We start from the raw sequence: 15,190 nt of genomic DNA, 5'->3' as shown, positions 1-15,190 counted from the left end.
AAATAAATACATTAATTAATACATTCATAAATTAATTGCAAATGCCTTGGCCTTTGTTGTGGTCATACGACTATTGCATTCTGGTAACTTTAGAAAGTCTTCAGGTCAAGCTTGGGAGGAGAGATTTTAAATGTCCTCAGCTGTTTCAGACTGCAGCAAGCCCCACATACATGTGTGGATTCTGAAGAGGCCTGCAAAGGCTTAGCTCTACTTGACCTAGGGTTCTCTAGTCTCCAACTCTATAAATGGGCAGTGCTTCTTTTCTCCCGAAAGTGATTCTCTGTGCTGCCTTTGCAGATCTACCATGCTTATAGGATTGCTGGCATTCCAGGCTTCACTTGTACCAGTGAGACTATTTTCCTGTTAGACTTACCTTGAAATCCTCTCCAGAGCCCCCTTGCTGCCTGTATCTTCCACAAATAGCAGTACAGGCAGCTACCTCAATGAGTCTTGAACTCACTGTTTCCGTCAGTGACTCGTTTTTGTCTTAAACATACTGCTTTCTCTATTCACTCTCGCCCATGCATTTCCTCTGCTGGCGGCAGTCCTTCTGTATCTTTAGCTCACTGGTTCTCTCGTGATCTTTTCTTCACTTCTTCACTGTTTCAGCAGTGACACCTCTAAGTCATGAACTCACTGTTTCCTGCCAAGCATTCCAAGGGTTCCCTGTGCCCTGGCTCTCACAAGCCTTGCAAGTCAGGCGTTGTTGTTTTTTTCACCTTACATCTCTGTTTTCTCTTATTACCCCTGCTTTCTAATTAAAGTCCACTAACCCATCCTCTCTGCTCTTACCCCTGTTTAGTTTCTCCACTTCTGTTCTTGACCACTGTTTGGGCCTCATTACGAGGTTTGCCGGTAAGGCAAAAACGATGCTGGTATGGTAATACCAGCATCATTTACTGTCCCGTCACATTCCGACCCGCAAACCCGGTATTAGCGGCACCCTAAATAACGGTGCTACTAATAGCGGCATAGGCGCGTACATGCGCCCCTTCAGGGAGCAAATACCGGCATGCCGGTAATAGGGGGTAATTCCAACCCACGCATACATGCAAATGCCAGCATCGCGAAGCCGGTAATCACGGGCTCTCTCCCTGCCTCCCCTTGTTCCTCCTGTGCCTGGCTTGCTCATCATGTTCCCTACTCTCTGATTCTGACACTGCTGGTTTTCTTACTCATTCCCACCCTACTGTCTCTGCCCATGACCCCCATCCATCTTCTCTTACTGCTTCTGTGTATCCTCATCCTATCTATCGCCTATCTCACCAGTCTTCTGATTATGTCTCTTGCTACCTCCTACTTTCCTGCTCTATTTATACAGGTTAGAATCTTACTCATTCTTAAAGAAAATCTCCCCACATCACCTGGCAAGTTCTGCACCATTTCTCTTCTTCCATTTACTTCTAAGTTTCATGAGGGTGTCATCTATCCCCAGGTCTCTTCCTACTTGAATCTTCATTCACTTCTTCCTTCTCTACAATCTGGTTTCTGTTTATCCCATTCTACTGAGATGGTTCTCTTCACATCACTAACTCGCTCCTCTCCACCTTCTACAGTTGGCAATCCTCCATTCTTCTCCTTCTGAATCAGTATGCTGCTTTTGACACTGTTAATCTTACTCTCTTCCTACCTTTGCTGTATTCTCTTGGTCTTTTCTGGTTTCTGATCTCAACTTGCTTAAATCCTATCTATCTGAACCATCCTGTTCTGTCTCCTTGGCTGGTACTGTTTATTCCTCCTGCTCTCTGCTTCACAGGGTTCCCAAGATTCAGTTCTTGGCCCTCTACTGTTCTCTCTTCATATTATACCACTATCAGAACGTAATTCCACTTATGACTTGTCGTGTCACATCTAAATGGATGACATGCAAATATTCTTCTCACTTGCTTCCTTTTCTGGTCCTGTTTTTACTACTGTTTCCAACTGTCTCTCTGCCATACAATACTAGGTGGCCTTGCACTTTCTTCATCGTAACCGTGCTAAAACGGAGGTACTCTTCTTGCCTGCAAATATCCACCTTCCTCCACTCAATTACTATTTGTGTATTCGGGATGTGTTTTTAAATGCTCTGAAATGCCCTCTTATTTGTGCAAATGTAAAACGGGGGAACAGGGCATCTGAATGAGCTTATCAGATTCCCTCTGTAAATATAATTGTTCCTTATTGAGCTGGACTCGCAGATCTCATAATTTTCACCAAAAAAAAGGTTTGAGAATATGGCTCTGTGTGTGCAAAGAAAAGTCTCTGGCAGGAAAGAAACACCCCTGGAATCCAACAGATGTCGCCAACAAGTCTCTGGGGCTTTGTATTCCTCAATCCATAGACCCTGTCCCAGAAAATAGCCTTCCTTGTTTGCTCATCTTCTGTATGTATGCTTCTTCAGGAAGCCCCTTTTCTGGGTCTCAGTGTCCAGAGTGTAGCCAGGGTAGTGTTGAGGACTAGTGCTGGGCAAGGTGGAAGTGAGTGCACCATACCTATGTCTACTTAGATTTCAATGGGATAAACAGAAACCAGATTGTAGAGAAGGAAGAAGTGAATGAAGATTCAAGTAGGAAGAGACCTGGGGATAGATGACACCCTCATGAAACTTAGAAGTAAATGGAAGAAGAGAAATGGTGCAGAACTTGCCAGGTGATGTGGGGAGATTTTCTTTAAGAATGAGTAAGATTCTAACCTGTATAAATAGAGCAGGAAAGTAGGAGGTAGCAAGAGACATAATCAGAAGACTGGTGAGATAGGCGATAGATAGGATGAGGATACACAGAAGCAGTAAGAGAAGATGGATGGGGGTCATGGGCAGAGACAGTAGGGTGGGAATGAGTAAGAAAACCAGCAGTGTCAGAATCAGAGAGTAGGGAACATGATGAGCAAGCCAGGCACAGGGGGAACAAGGGGAGGCAGGGAGAGAGCCCGTGATTACCGGCTTCGCGATGCTGGCATTTGCATGTATGCGTTGGTTGGAATTACCCCCTATTACCGGCATGCCGGTATTTGCTCCCTGAAGGGGCGCATGTACGCGCCTATGCCGCTATTAGTGGCACCGTTATTTAGGGTGCCGCTAATACCGGGTTTGCGGGTCGGAATGTGACGGGACAGTAAACGATGCCGGTATTACCATACCGGCATCGTTTTTGCCTTACCGGCAAACCTCGTAATGAGGCCCAAACAGTGGTCAAGAACAGAAGTGGAGAAACTAAACAGGGGTAAGAGCAGAGAGGACCGGAGCACTTTGTAAAAAGCATCCACATTTTTTTCAAAAATGTGTCCCTCCTCTCTTTCCTGCGCGGGGCCCAGCACGCGGCCGTAACCCCGCCCACCTTGGCTCCAACCCACACATCGCCCTTCAGTCCTTTTCTATCGCCAGGTCAAAGACCCATTAGCAAGGAACCTTATTAGAGGGGACAGCGGGCGGGCATATGGAGGAAAGGGGACAATGGACTAGGAGTAAGGTGGTCACTACGGTGAGTAACCTGGTAATACTGCTACGTCCCGTCCCCTTTCCTCCATACTTGTAGGAGATTCCCAAGCACTCCTTACAGGAACTACAGGTGGATGGAAATACCCCTTACTGAAACCGGTTCTTCAGCACAGCCTGACCAACCTGAGCGTCAGCTCTTGAGCTCATGTCGAGTCAGTAATGCTTACAGAAAGCAGATGGGGAGGCCCAAGTAGCTGCCCTAGCGATGGACTCCCAGGGGACATATTTCTGAAAAGCAACCGCTGCTGCCTTGCCCCGCACCAGATGTGCATGGATACCCTTAGGAGGTTTCAGCCAGGGGACGGTGAAGGACTCGAGATGCAGGCGGCGATCCACCTAGAAATAGTTGCCTTAGACGCCTGCTTGCCCTGAGGGTTACCGAAGGTCACAAAAAGTTGAGACGAACTCCTAAGCTCGGATGTCCTGTCCAGGTAGAATTTAAGAGCTCTTCGGACATCAAGACAGTGTAGAACCCTTTCAGCCTCTGAGGCAGGGTTCGGAAAAAAGACCGGAAGGGAGATCGACTGATTCAGATGGAATTTGGTCACCACCTTCGGTAGAAAAGCCGGGTTTGTCCGAAGGACTACCTTGTCCTTGTGAAAGACCAAGAAAGGATGCTCCACCGACAATGCCTGGAGCTCACTCACTCTCCTTGCTGACGTAACGGCGACCAGAAAGGACACTTTCCAAGACAAGTACTTGAGGTCCACCGTAGCCATTGGTTCAAAGGGTTTATGGCACAGCGCCGTCAGGACTACATTTAGGTCCCATGGCGGGTGCGGATTACGAACCGGAGGGTAGAGGCGTGTCAAGCCAGCAAAAATGCCTCTTCACCACTGGGTTAGTTAGAGAATAAGAACACAGGTCTGTAGAAAGGTAAGCGGAAACCACTGAGAGATAAGTCCGGCATGACAGGACATGAACCCCTGACTCTGCTAGGGAGGACACGAAGGACAGCACCGTGTCAATCGTGGCCACCCTCGGATCCAACTTCTTCTCCAAACACCAATGACAGAACCTGAGCCATTTACTCTTGTATTGAGATCTGGTCGAGGGTTTCCTGGCTGCCTGGATAATGCGCATGTTATCCACAGACAAACACAGATGCTCTAAAGACTTGAACTCAGGCACCATGCAGCCGAGCTGAGCGATTGTGGGGAGGGGTGCCACATCTGTTGTTCCCCTTGGTGAAGAAGATCGGGAGTTACTGGTAACCTGATCGGCGGATACACCGACAGGTGTTGAAGTTCTGAGAACCAAAACCTGGCTGGCCACGACGGGGCTATGAGTAGAAAGGAACAGTTCGCTGAGCTCTTCAACTTCCAAATTGCACGGTGAACTAGAGGCAGAGGCGGGAAGGCGTAAGCTCTCATGTTGTACCATGGAATCTCGAGAACATCCTCCAGAAGGAGGCTCCCAGCCTCCCTCTGGAGGCATACTGAGGAAGCTTCTTGTTCACCGCCGTAGCGAACAGGTCCAACTCCGGTGTGCCCCAACGCGAGAAAATCCATGAGAGGACCTCCGCCTTCAATTCCCACTCGTAGCTGACCACTGTCCGCCGGCTGAGGGCATCCGCTGTGACATTCAGCTGGCCTGGGATGTGCACTTCAAGCAGCCAGACACCATGAAGCACGGCCCACTCCCAAATCTGGATGGACAGGTCCACGAGGGGGGGAGACTTTGTTCCCCCTTGCTTGTTTATGTAATACATTGACACCACATTGTCCATTCTTATGCGGACCACCTTGTTGACAATGAGTGGTCTGAACGCCCTGAGTGCTAGGAAGATCGCAGAAGCTCCAAATGATTTATGTGTAGGAGTTTGTCCTGAGGTGACCAGAGGTCTGAAAACTGAAGAAGATCGAACGTCGCACCCCACCCTAGAAGGGAGGAGTCTGTCGTGATCGTCACCATGGGGACCGGGTCCTGAAACCTCGCGCCCCCACACAGATTGCTGAGAGATGACCACCAATCCAGGTCCACTCTCATGGAATCCGTAATCATTATCCGCATGGAATCCGGATCCACTGCCTGACGCCATGAACTCCGAAGAACCATCTGGGTCTGTCTCATTTTGAGACGAGCAAGAGGAAGAGCCAATACACACAAGGCCATGAGACCCAGAAGCCTCTGGAACCACCAGGCCAACATGCTCTCTGACTGCACAAACATCTGACACGTGGCAAACAGATCCGCCATTCTGTCCTCGGTCAGATACACTCTGCAGTCAATCGTGTTCCAACAAAAACCCAGGAAGATCAGGTCATGTGAGACCGTCATGGAAGATTTCCGCCAGTTCACCGACAGCCCAAGATAGAACAGGAGCTGAAGGAGAGACTGGAGGTTGCCCGCTGCTGCCAGTGGACAAGGGCTGCGTAAGAGCCAGTCATCCAAATAAGGATACACATGGATACCCTGGAAACGAAGATAGGCCGCAATCACCAACATCATCTTCGTGAAGACACGCGGCGCCGAGCTGAGGCCAAAAGGAAGCAGCCTAAACTGGAAGTGCTCCTCTCCCAAAGAGAAGCTGAGATATCTCCTGTGTGGATTCCAAATCAGGATATGCATATACGCATCCTGAAGATCCACAATGCTGAGCCAATCGCCCATCTGTAAGGAGGAGCGTATCTGGCTGGGCGGTATCCTCTTGATTTTCTCTTGGGGTAGGAAAAGATTGAACTGGGAAAGGTCTAGGATGGTGCGCAGGCCAGCCTGGTTGGGTTTGGTCACCATAAACAGCCGGGAGTAGAAGCCCTCCCCTCGCTCCCCAAGGGGAACGGGTTCCACAGCTCTGTGGTCCAGAAGTTTCTGAACTTCGGCCTTGAGGGAGGGTGAGCCCAACAGCTGAAGAGGAGGGTTGAGGGGTGGGGTAGGGGGTAAAGGTAAGCGGAACCCCGATCGAGCGACTGACAAGACCCATCTGTCTTCTGTGATGGTCTGCCACGCCTCCCAATGAGACGCAATGCGTCCTCCCACCGGGGTCTCGTGCGAGCGTGGAAAACCCTCATTTGGCAGGATTATCGGTGGCGGTGCCACCTGAACCTGATGAGGAGGCTGAGGAGCGGGAGAAAAACCGCCTACGCTGTTGTCTACGGCGGTTATTCCCCGCAGGAGTATCCACTCTGCGAGATTTGCAGTCGAGGAAGCCCCTAAAACCAGAGGAGGGTCGACTTTGCGACAACAGTCTCTGGGACTTGAAAGGAGCTTTGACCAGAACATACAATGATTTAGCCGTCTGAGTGCTATCCTTGGTCTTGGTGAGCTCTACATCAGTTATAGAATGAAAACGCTCCTTACCATCAAATGGAAGGTCCAACACCTTGCCTTGCACTTCCTTAGAAAATTTAGTGGCATGCAGCCACGCCTGCCGTGAGGTATCAACCCCAAGCATCAGGCCCCGAGCCGAGGTGTCTACGTGATGAGCCGCAGCCTCCAGGAGATCCTGGGCCAAGACCCTGGCATCGGAAAGGCCTCCTTTGAAGTCTTCCAACTTCTCGACGGGATGTGCTCCTCAAACTCCGACAGACTTTTCCACATCCGCATGTTAGCTCCCGCCAATATCAACTCAGCGTTGGCTTGCCTGAGCTGCAAGGCTGAGTTGGCAAAGATTTTCCTCCCTAGGGAGTCCAGGAGCTTCTCCTCCTTTCCCAAGACCTGAGTAGCCGTCGAGGAAGAGGGTGCTGCAGGTCTGGATTGCAACGTAGCCGCAGCCACCACTGTGGAGGAGGGAGGCGGACAAGACGACAGGGCCACCTCTTCCGAAGAATGCAGCCTGTACCCCGCGTCAATCTTCTTATTGACAAAAAGTCCCGAGTGTGGCTTTTCCCAGATTCTTCGGACCTCGGCCAGAATGTCCTTCTGCAGGAACAGGCCGGTACGCTCCAAGGGAGACAGGGTGAACGCCCCAGAAAGCACGCCCTCTTGCGGAGCGGGTGCCTCGGGCACCGGAACATCTAAGAAACTCATCATGTCCAGTACCCGGTCATGAAAGGCTCTGATAGAGCGGGGAAGGTCCTCGTTGTCCTGATCGCCTTGAGGGTCATCTGACAGGTCAGGATTCTGCTGAGCCGTGTCAGGCACTGCCTTGTCCACTGGGGACAATGGAGGCACAGGCAGAAGAGCTACGGGATGCACAACGGGCAAGGGAGGCGCCGGCGAACCACCGGAGGAACGGGTGGAGCCGGAGGCGCAGGTGGACATATCTCCTTGAAAAGCCCTTTGAAATATTCCTTCATGGGGTCGGTGCGCAAAAGCGCTTGAAATGTACCGAAAAAGGCGTCCTCAGGAGATTGCTTCGGAACCTGAGGAGGCCTCTCATGAGATGGACAAATCCAGGGACGTAACGGGGAAGGGTGCCACACCGGCCCCTCCACCGACGAATCCCATAAATCAAAGGAGCCGCCCCCATGGGCAAAGAAACATTGTTCGGAAGAGGCATCCGGGCGTTCCAATCATAAACCGTCCGGTAAGGATGCGCACAAGGGACCTTAGGTTCACCCAAGGGACCGAGCCCTACACCAGAGGCCAATGGCGTAGTTGTAGGGGTAGCACCGTGGTCGTGGCGGGAACGGGCACCATTTTGTCCCCATCTGAGGGGAACTGCGGCACATGAGGAAGTGAGGCAGGGGTCCCCGTCGATGGATCAGGGGTCTTAATCTTAGCGTTAACATAAGGAACCTCGGCCGAGCCGGTACTATGAGGCCTGGAATGTTTTTGTGACATACCAACTGCCAAATTAGCCTTCGAAGGAAGGACCTCAGCACTGCCGGTAAAAGAAGAACTTTGCTTATTTGCCCCCTCAACAGATCTGGTATCACCACAAGAGCGGGAACGGTGAGCAACCACTTTCACTGACAAGGCCTTGTCCGGCCTCTCAGAACTGTTGGTAGCTTTAGCCTCTGAACGAGGGACCTTGGACCCAGGCCCGGTAACAGCCTTATCTGTACGGGCCTCGAACATCTGTTTGGTAACAACCAGCCCAGCCAAGGCCTCGGGGCGCACCCCGGTCTTGTTTTTGAGGGAAGCCGACAGAGAGGCCTCCGAGCGAGCTCTGGTACCCCACGATTCAGTAGAACTGGGTCTACAAACAGCCCCCACAGGAGAGGCCTCGGAGCGTACTCCGGTGTTCACAGGCCCCTTACGGAGACCCTCGGAGAAAACTCTGGTAGAATTATTATGCCCAACGGGCACCTCAGGGCGAACCCCAGTGACAGAGCGATAACGCCCCTCCCGGACCGAGAGGAACCCGATAAGGCATCCCCCGGCCGACGTGCTCTGAAAAGTAAAGAACTTACCGGACGTTTCTTCTTCTCGTAGATGAACGCCTGAAAATGCGAATGAGGAGTTCGTCGGAACACCTCCTCCCACCGCTACAACCGACGTTGAAGTGCCCGGACCGAAAGGGAGTCACAGTAAAAACAGGAGTCCCAAAGGTGTTCCGGACCCAAACACTCTAAACAAAGAGGATGGGGATCCGCCCTAGCGAAGCGACGGTGACACGATGAACAATCTGGAAAGTCTAATTTGAAAGACATAGACAGACTAGTAAACTAACGCTAGCGAGAGCGAGAGAGGAAAAAAGGGAAGAAAATCTACCGAGGATGCAAGTGCGTCCGGCCCCGATCAAGCGGAGAAAAGGACTGATGGGCGATGAGCGGGGCGGAGCCAAGGTGGGCGGGGTTACGGCCTCGTGCCATGCCCCGCGCCGGAAAGAGAGGAGGGACACATTTTAGAAAAAAACTTTGATGCTTTTTACAAAGTGCTCCGGTCCCGTCCCACAGGACGGAGAGATGTCCCACAAGTATGGAGGAAAGGGGACGGGACGTAGGAGTACGTGAATAAAGATTACCCCTGCTAGCTGCGCAGGGAGTATTAATTCTATTAAAGCCTAGGAGGCGAGCATTATGCTTCAACTTCTTTAATTTACCACTCTTCAGCAGTTTCAACAAACTCAAAAACCAATACAAAACACTTAGAACAGTCTGAGCAGACCTTTCTTCTTTCGAACTACACTCCCCATAGTCTCTGTCGTCCATCTCACTCCTTGCTCAGCTTATGACCACATCCTGTCCCTGAGCTCCTCCTCTCTTTTATTCGCTCTGAAAGTCACATTGAGAACTCCACACTAAGTCCTACAACTGGCAATGACTCAAACCACTCCAAACGAATTTCGAACTCCCTCGACTCAGACGACTACTTCTGCTAATCTCCTACGTCAATTATTCTTCTGCTCCTCTCCTAGGAATAACAGAAAGCAGAAAATAAGGGTGGTGTCCATGTATTGATAACATCATCATATTATTATCACATACGACCATCCAATATTATGCTCAATACATCACTCGGGTGGGAATTTAATGCTCGCCTCCTAGTCTTTAATAGAATTAATACTCCCTGCGCAGCTAGCAGGGGTAATCTTTATTCTATGAGAAGACTGGAGGTGAGCATTATGCTTGTTCAAAGCTTCCCAACACCGTGACCGCTAAACCCTCGGTCGCCTTGAAATAAAATTCTTTAAAAGTTTGATCATTCCACCAATCTGCTGCTAGCATAATATCTCTAAGAGATACTCCTGTCCTAACAGCCTTAGAAGCTATAGCTCAGCACACTGAATGTGCTCCATACTTCCCCACATCTATGCCTGCTGCCTGCATGATTTCTTTAACCCATCTGGCGATAGTCGCTGTGGATACACCCTTGTACGGCTTCCTGCGCACTATAAGCAACTGCTTAGTATTCGCCGCTATAAATTCTGCCGTCCTGCTATTATACTCCTTTATGCAGCTTGCTACACACCATTTAGGTCTACTCGGAAAGTATGGGTAGTGGACTGAGGGGGTCCCCGATTTAGTTCTCCCCACTATTGTAAAAGTTACGCCCTCTGGTCTGAAAGACTTCCGATCCACCTCTAGGGCTCTCACGTCTGATACACGTTTACAAGAAACTAGACACAGTAGCATCGCCAACTTTCCAGATAGTTGTTTCAGCGATAGGTACCTGTTGCTCGGCCATCTCTCTAACAGCTTAAGAACAGACAACACATCCCAGACTGTTTTATATCGAGGCTCTGGGTGGGTACTATAATCTTGGCTCCTCCAATAAGCCGAACAACTTCCGGGTGCTCCCCCGCTGGTACACCTTCGATAGGGAGATGCCCCGCGGATATGGCTGACCTGTATACTCCTATGGTGCGGAACGCTTTATCCCCTTGCAGCAATTGAGCTAAAAAGTTCAAAATCATCACTACAGGTGCAGAAACGGGATGAACACCTCTCCCTCTGCACCAGGTAGTCCACTTGGCCCAAGCCGCGTTTTAGCTCCTTCTTGTGGATGGGGCCCAGGATTCCGCAATAAGCTGTGCAGCCTGAGCCGAAATGCCTGACAACGCCTAGCGTCTCGTGATATCCTGCACGTGATGAGAGGGAGTGTCCACCTCGCTCTCAGAGGGTGATACGACCCAGCTGGGTCCATGAGCAGGTGCTTCCCTTCTGGGAGAAGCCTCGGGTAATCCACTGCTAGCTCCATAAGCATCGGGAACCACACTTCTGACTTCCAGCATGGTGCTACTAATAGCAGCTCCACTGTCTCCCTCCGACACTTCGCTAGCACTCTGCTCAGCATCATGAATGGAGGAAACGCGTAGTGCGGACCTCCGCTCCACTCTTGCAAGAATGCATCCATCCCTTGAGCCCCCTGGTCCAGCCTCCAGCTGAAATATTCCGCTGTTAGGGCTTTCAACCGGGATGCAAACAGGTCTATGTGTACTGGTCCCCATCTCTCGGTCATCCTCTGAAACACTGCTGGATTCAGCCTCCAATCGCTGGAATCCGTGAGGTAGCGTGAGTTCCAGTCCGCTATTACGTTCAGCGTCCCGGGGAGGTACTCCGCTGTGACCGACTTCTCTGGCCGTAGGCAGAGCTGCCAAATGTCCTTCGCTAGCTCCGCTACCATTCTGGATTTGGTGCCACCTAGGTGGTTTATGTATCGAACTGCCGATATGTTGTCCATCTTCAGTAGGACACATGATCTCATATTCCCTTTCGTGAAGGCTCTGATCGCGAAGGATCCTGCCAACAGCTCTAGGCAATTTATCTGCAACTGGAGCTCCTCCTCGCTCCATTTCCCCCCTGTCTGCAGGTCTCCGCACCGAGCGCCCCAGCCCAAATGGCTGGCGTCGGATTCTATAATCAGATCTGGCTTGTCTCCGAAAATGGCACGACCATTCCAGGCGTCCATATTCTTCAACCACCATTCTAGTTCTGTCTTGGATTCCTGATCCAACGGTAACAGCTGATGGTATCTCAGGCCTTGCTGCAGATGTCTTATCTTCAACCGCTGCAGAGCTCGGTAATGTAACGGCCCTGGAAATGTGGCCTGAATAGAAGCTGCTAACAGCCCCACAATCATTGCTAGAGTCCGGAGGGACACAACCTGCTTCTGTAGGCATATTCTCAATTCTCTTTTGATGTCCCGGATCTTCCGGGCTGGAAGCTCGAGCGTCGCTTTCCTGGTATCTAGGATAAAACCTAGAAAGTCCGGTCTTTGAGCAGGCTCGTTATCCGACTTCTCGATTTTCACTAGGAATCCTAGGGAAGCTAGCAGTTCCTGGACCCAACGTGTCTGGTACTTGAGGCACTCTTGATCCTCGGCTAGGAGCAGGAGGTCGTCTAGAAAGATGATCAACCTTATTCCTTTATCTCTTATCGCCGCCGCTACCGACTTCATTTCCTTGGTAAAGGCCCAAGGCACCAAGACAAGCCCGAAAGGCATAGTCCTGAACTGCCACTGCTGTCCTTTCCAGTGAAAAGGTAGGAAAGTTCTGAATTCTTCTGCTATCGGTATCGTTAAGTAGGCATTCTTCAGATCCAGTCTCGTCAGCCAATCCCTTTCTCTGAGCGAATCTCGGAGTTGATGGATGCCCTCCATCTTGAAATGCCGGTAAACTATCCAACCGTTTAGTTCCTTCAAGTTGATCATTGAGCGCACCTTCTCTTTTCTGTGCACCAAAAACATATTGCTTATAAATTCGGAGTCCCCCAACACCTCTCTATGGTGTGCTTCGGCGCTAGTAGGCCTAGCTCCCGGTCTAGAAGCTTCTGCTCTGCACGCCCCAGATGCTGCTGGTGAGGCCTGTGCTCTTGCACGGGAGAGTGGACGAATTCTAAGCCCATGCCCACAACCGTTTGCAACACCCAGGCATTGCTGGAAAGCTTGTGCCAGTTTCTCAAGAACATGCCAGTTCTCCCCCTACTGGGGGATAATATGCTGCTTTTACCTTGCGTGAATCCTTGTCCACGGCTGGATCCTCTTCCTCTACGACCTCTGGGGAAGAGTCCACTGGACGGGAAGAAGGAGTCCTGCTGTCTATTCTCCCAGTATTGAGCTCTGGGATTCTGGGATCTTCTTCCCCCTCGATTGCGACCAGTCGAACGACCCCTGAAGCGACTGGTCCCTCCAAAAACTTGGTTGGGGAAGATTTTCCAGATGGAAACTTGTGCCTCCTCTAGAGACGTGTAGGTGCCTACGAAGCGACCCATCTCCTTGCCGAAGGTCTTTCCAAAGAGGAGTCCTTGCGCTGCTGCTCCGGCCTCGTATGAGGCTAAATCACTAAGCTTCTCGTCTATTTTCAACAATAGGCCTCTCCGGCGCTCGGAGGCGATGATGCAATTTGCATTCCGCAACAGGCATACAGCCCTCTGTGCCCAGGCTACGAGGGCGTCTGGGTATACCTCTTCACTCGTATCCCTGGCTCTCTCCGCCAGGCCCATGATCTTTGCGAGTGGCCTGGCCAGATCCAGCACCTTCTTCTGGCAGCTCCTCCAAGATCTATCAATACCCTTACGGGGGTCCAACTTGTCTTTGAAACGAAAGTCAGCATTTTGGGGTCTAACTCCGGTGTCTCGATGACTTTGCCTGGTAGGTCTGGCCTCGGGCACTCTGCTCGAAGTCTCTGACGGACTTCCTTGTCCAGGGCCTTTCTTAGCCTCTTGGTCATGTACTGCGCTACTCTCGGCGAGGGCTGCCAGTCTGACGACCTCGGATTCCAGATGCTGTCCGGATTTCCTTCTTCGAGGTGTTTCTCCTTGCAGAGCCTCTTTGCTCCGCTGGGTTTGCACTCCTCTTCCACTCTCAATTCCTCTTCTTCTTGAGAGGGAGGTTCCCCATCTTCAGGCTCCTCTTTCGAACCTGGGTCATCATCTCCATCATACTCTTCCCCTAGAGAGGGGGTCGTGAGGTCCGGCACTGTCTGGCGCCGCAAATGAGCTCCACAGAGCTTTGCGAATGCGTCGACGACCTCCGGGGCCTTGTCTTTTGCCCCTTCCAAAGGGCCCTGGGGGTCGAGAGGAGCTCTCCTCTTTCGGCCTTAATACTCCCCTGTGACCCTTTCTCTGAGGGTTCTGCGGGCGTGTGATCAGTTTGTATGGTGCTGTCTACTGGCTGTTGTAGCATAGCCTCTAAGGACTCCAGCCTATCTTGTAGAGGTTTAACCCCTAAAGCCACTGCATCTATCAGTGAGTTACCCAGCACCTCCTTGAAGCTGGTAGCTTCACTCGAACTCCAACATCATACGAGGATGCTGTGTGCCTTAAGTACCTGGAAAGGTGTCGTAGCACGCCCCTTTCACTATAGATGCTACTGACGGGATAGAGATCAGTTTGACTCTCTCTTCTTCCTCCCGTTTATTCCATAAAAACTCTTTCTTTTTTTTTTCTGTGGCTGCACCGGACTCTTAGACTCTTCTTGCTTGCCTGAGATAGGCGTGTCTCATTTGGTGGGCCCTCCTGTGCTGGGCGCCCTGTAATTAGGACAGCAGATCACCTGCTCCAGTCCTCGGCTGTTCCCTGCACTTCGCGTGCTGCAGCCTGCTTTTGAGCAGGCAGCGCGTGTGCTCGAGCGCTCCGCTAATGAGCTGCACTGGATTTGTCCAGACCGTGGCCCGTTCGCTTTCTCTGCCGGGCCCGGCTTCCCAAATGCAGACTGCTTTGTTCCGCGTTGCAGCTAAACAAGCGGGGATAACAGGGCCCCACCCTACTCAAAGGAGGGGGCTGGGGAACTCCTCGGTTCCCGAGAACGGCAGGCTCTGCCCCCGCAAAGGAGGGCGCCTGCCACTCCGCAGAGACTCGGGCTGCTCTCCTATGCTGCCGAAGGAGGGGCTAGCGGCTCCCTGCTAGAGTGACTCAAATCGCTGCAGATTCACCCGGCGGTGGCTCGCAACCCCTGGAGTGCCAGGCATATGGCACGGGGTGTCCGCGCCGTGCGCCGTACTCGCCCAGAAGGCGATAGTAAAGAAAATTCTCACGCAACGAAAACGAAACGCACTAGAACATGTAAGCGCTCTGCCTGCAATCCTAACTCTCGTGCTGAGATAACGTTAACTTCACAATTTCCTTGCCCACATTTGCGGCATCCTTCCCCAATTAAGAGTACAATCTACCCTTCTTCAATATGTCTAATACCCCTTACAATAGGGAGCTCAATAAAATAGTACTTATCTGCTTGAAGAGCAGTAAAAGAAGAGGAGTAGCTCAGGCACAGGATGTGGTCATAAGCTGAGCAAGGAGTGAGATGGACTACAGAGACTATGGGGATTGTAGTTCAAAAGAAGAAAAGTCTGTTGAGACTGTTTTAAGTGTTTTGTATTGGTTTTTGTGTTTGTTGAAACTGCTGAAGAGTGGTAAATCAAAGAAGTTGAAGCATAATGCATAATGC

Source organism: Ambystoma mexicanum, chromosome 1p, assembly GCF_040938575.1.
Source record: "Ambystoma mexicanum isolate Mex_15411 chromosome 1p, UKY_AmexF1_1, whole genome shotgun sequence".
Classification (NCBI taxonomy): domain Eukaryota; kingdom Metazoa; phylum Chordata; class Amphibia; order Caudata; family Ambystomatidae; genus Ambystoma; species Ambystoma mexicanum.
Note: the sequence above shows the minus strand (reverse complement) of the source record.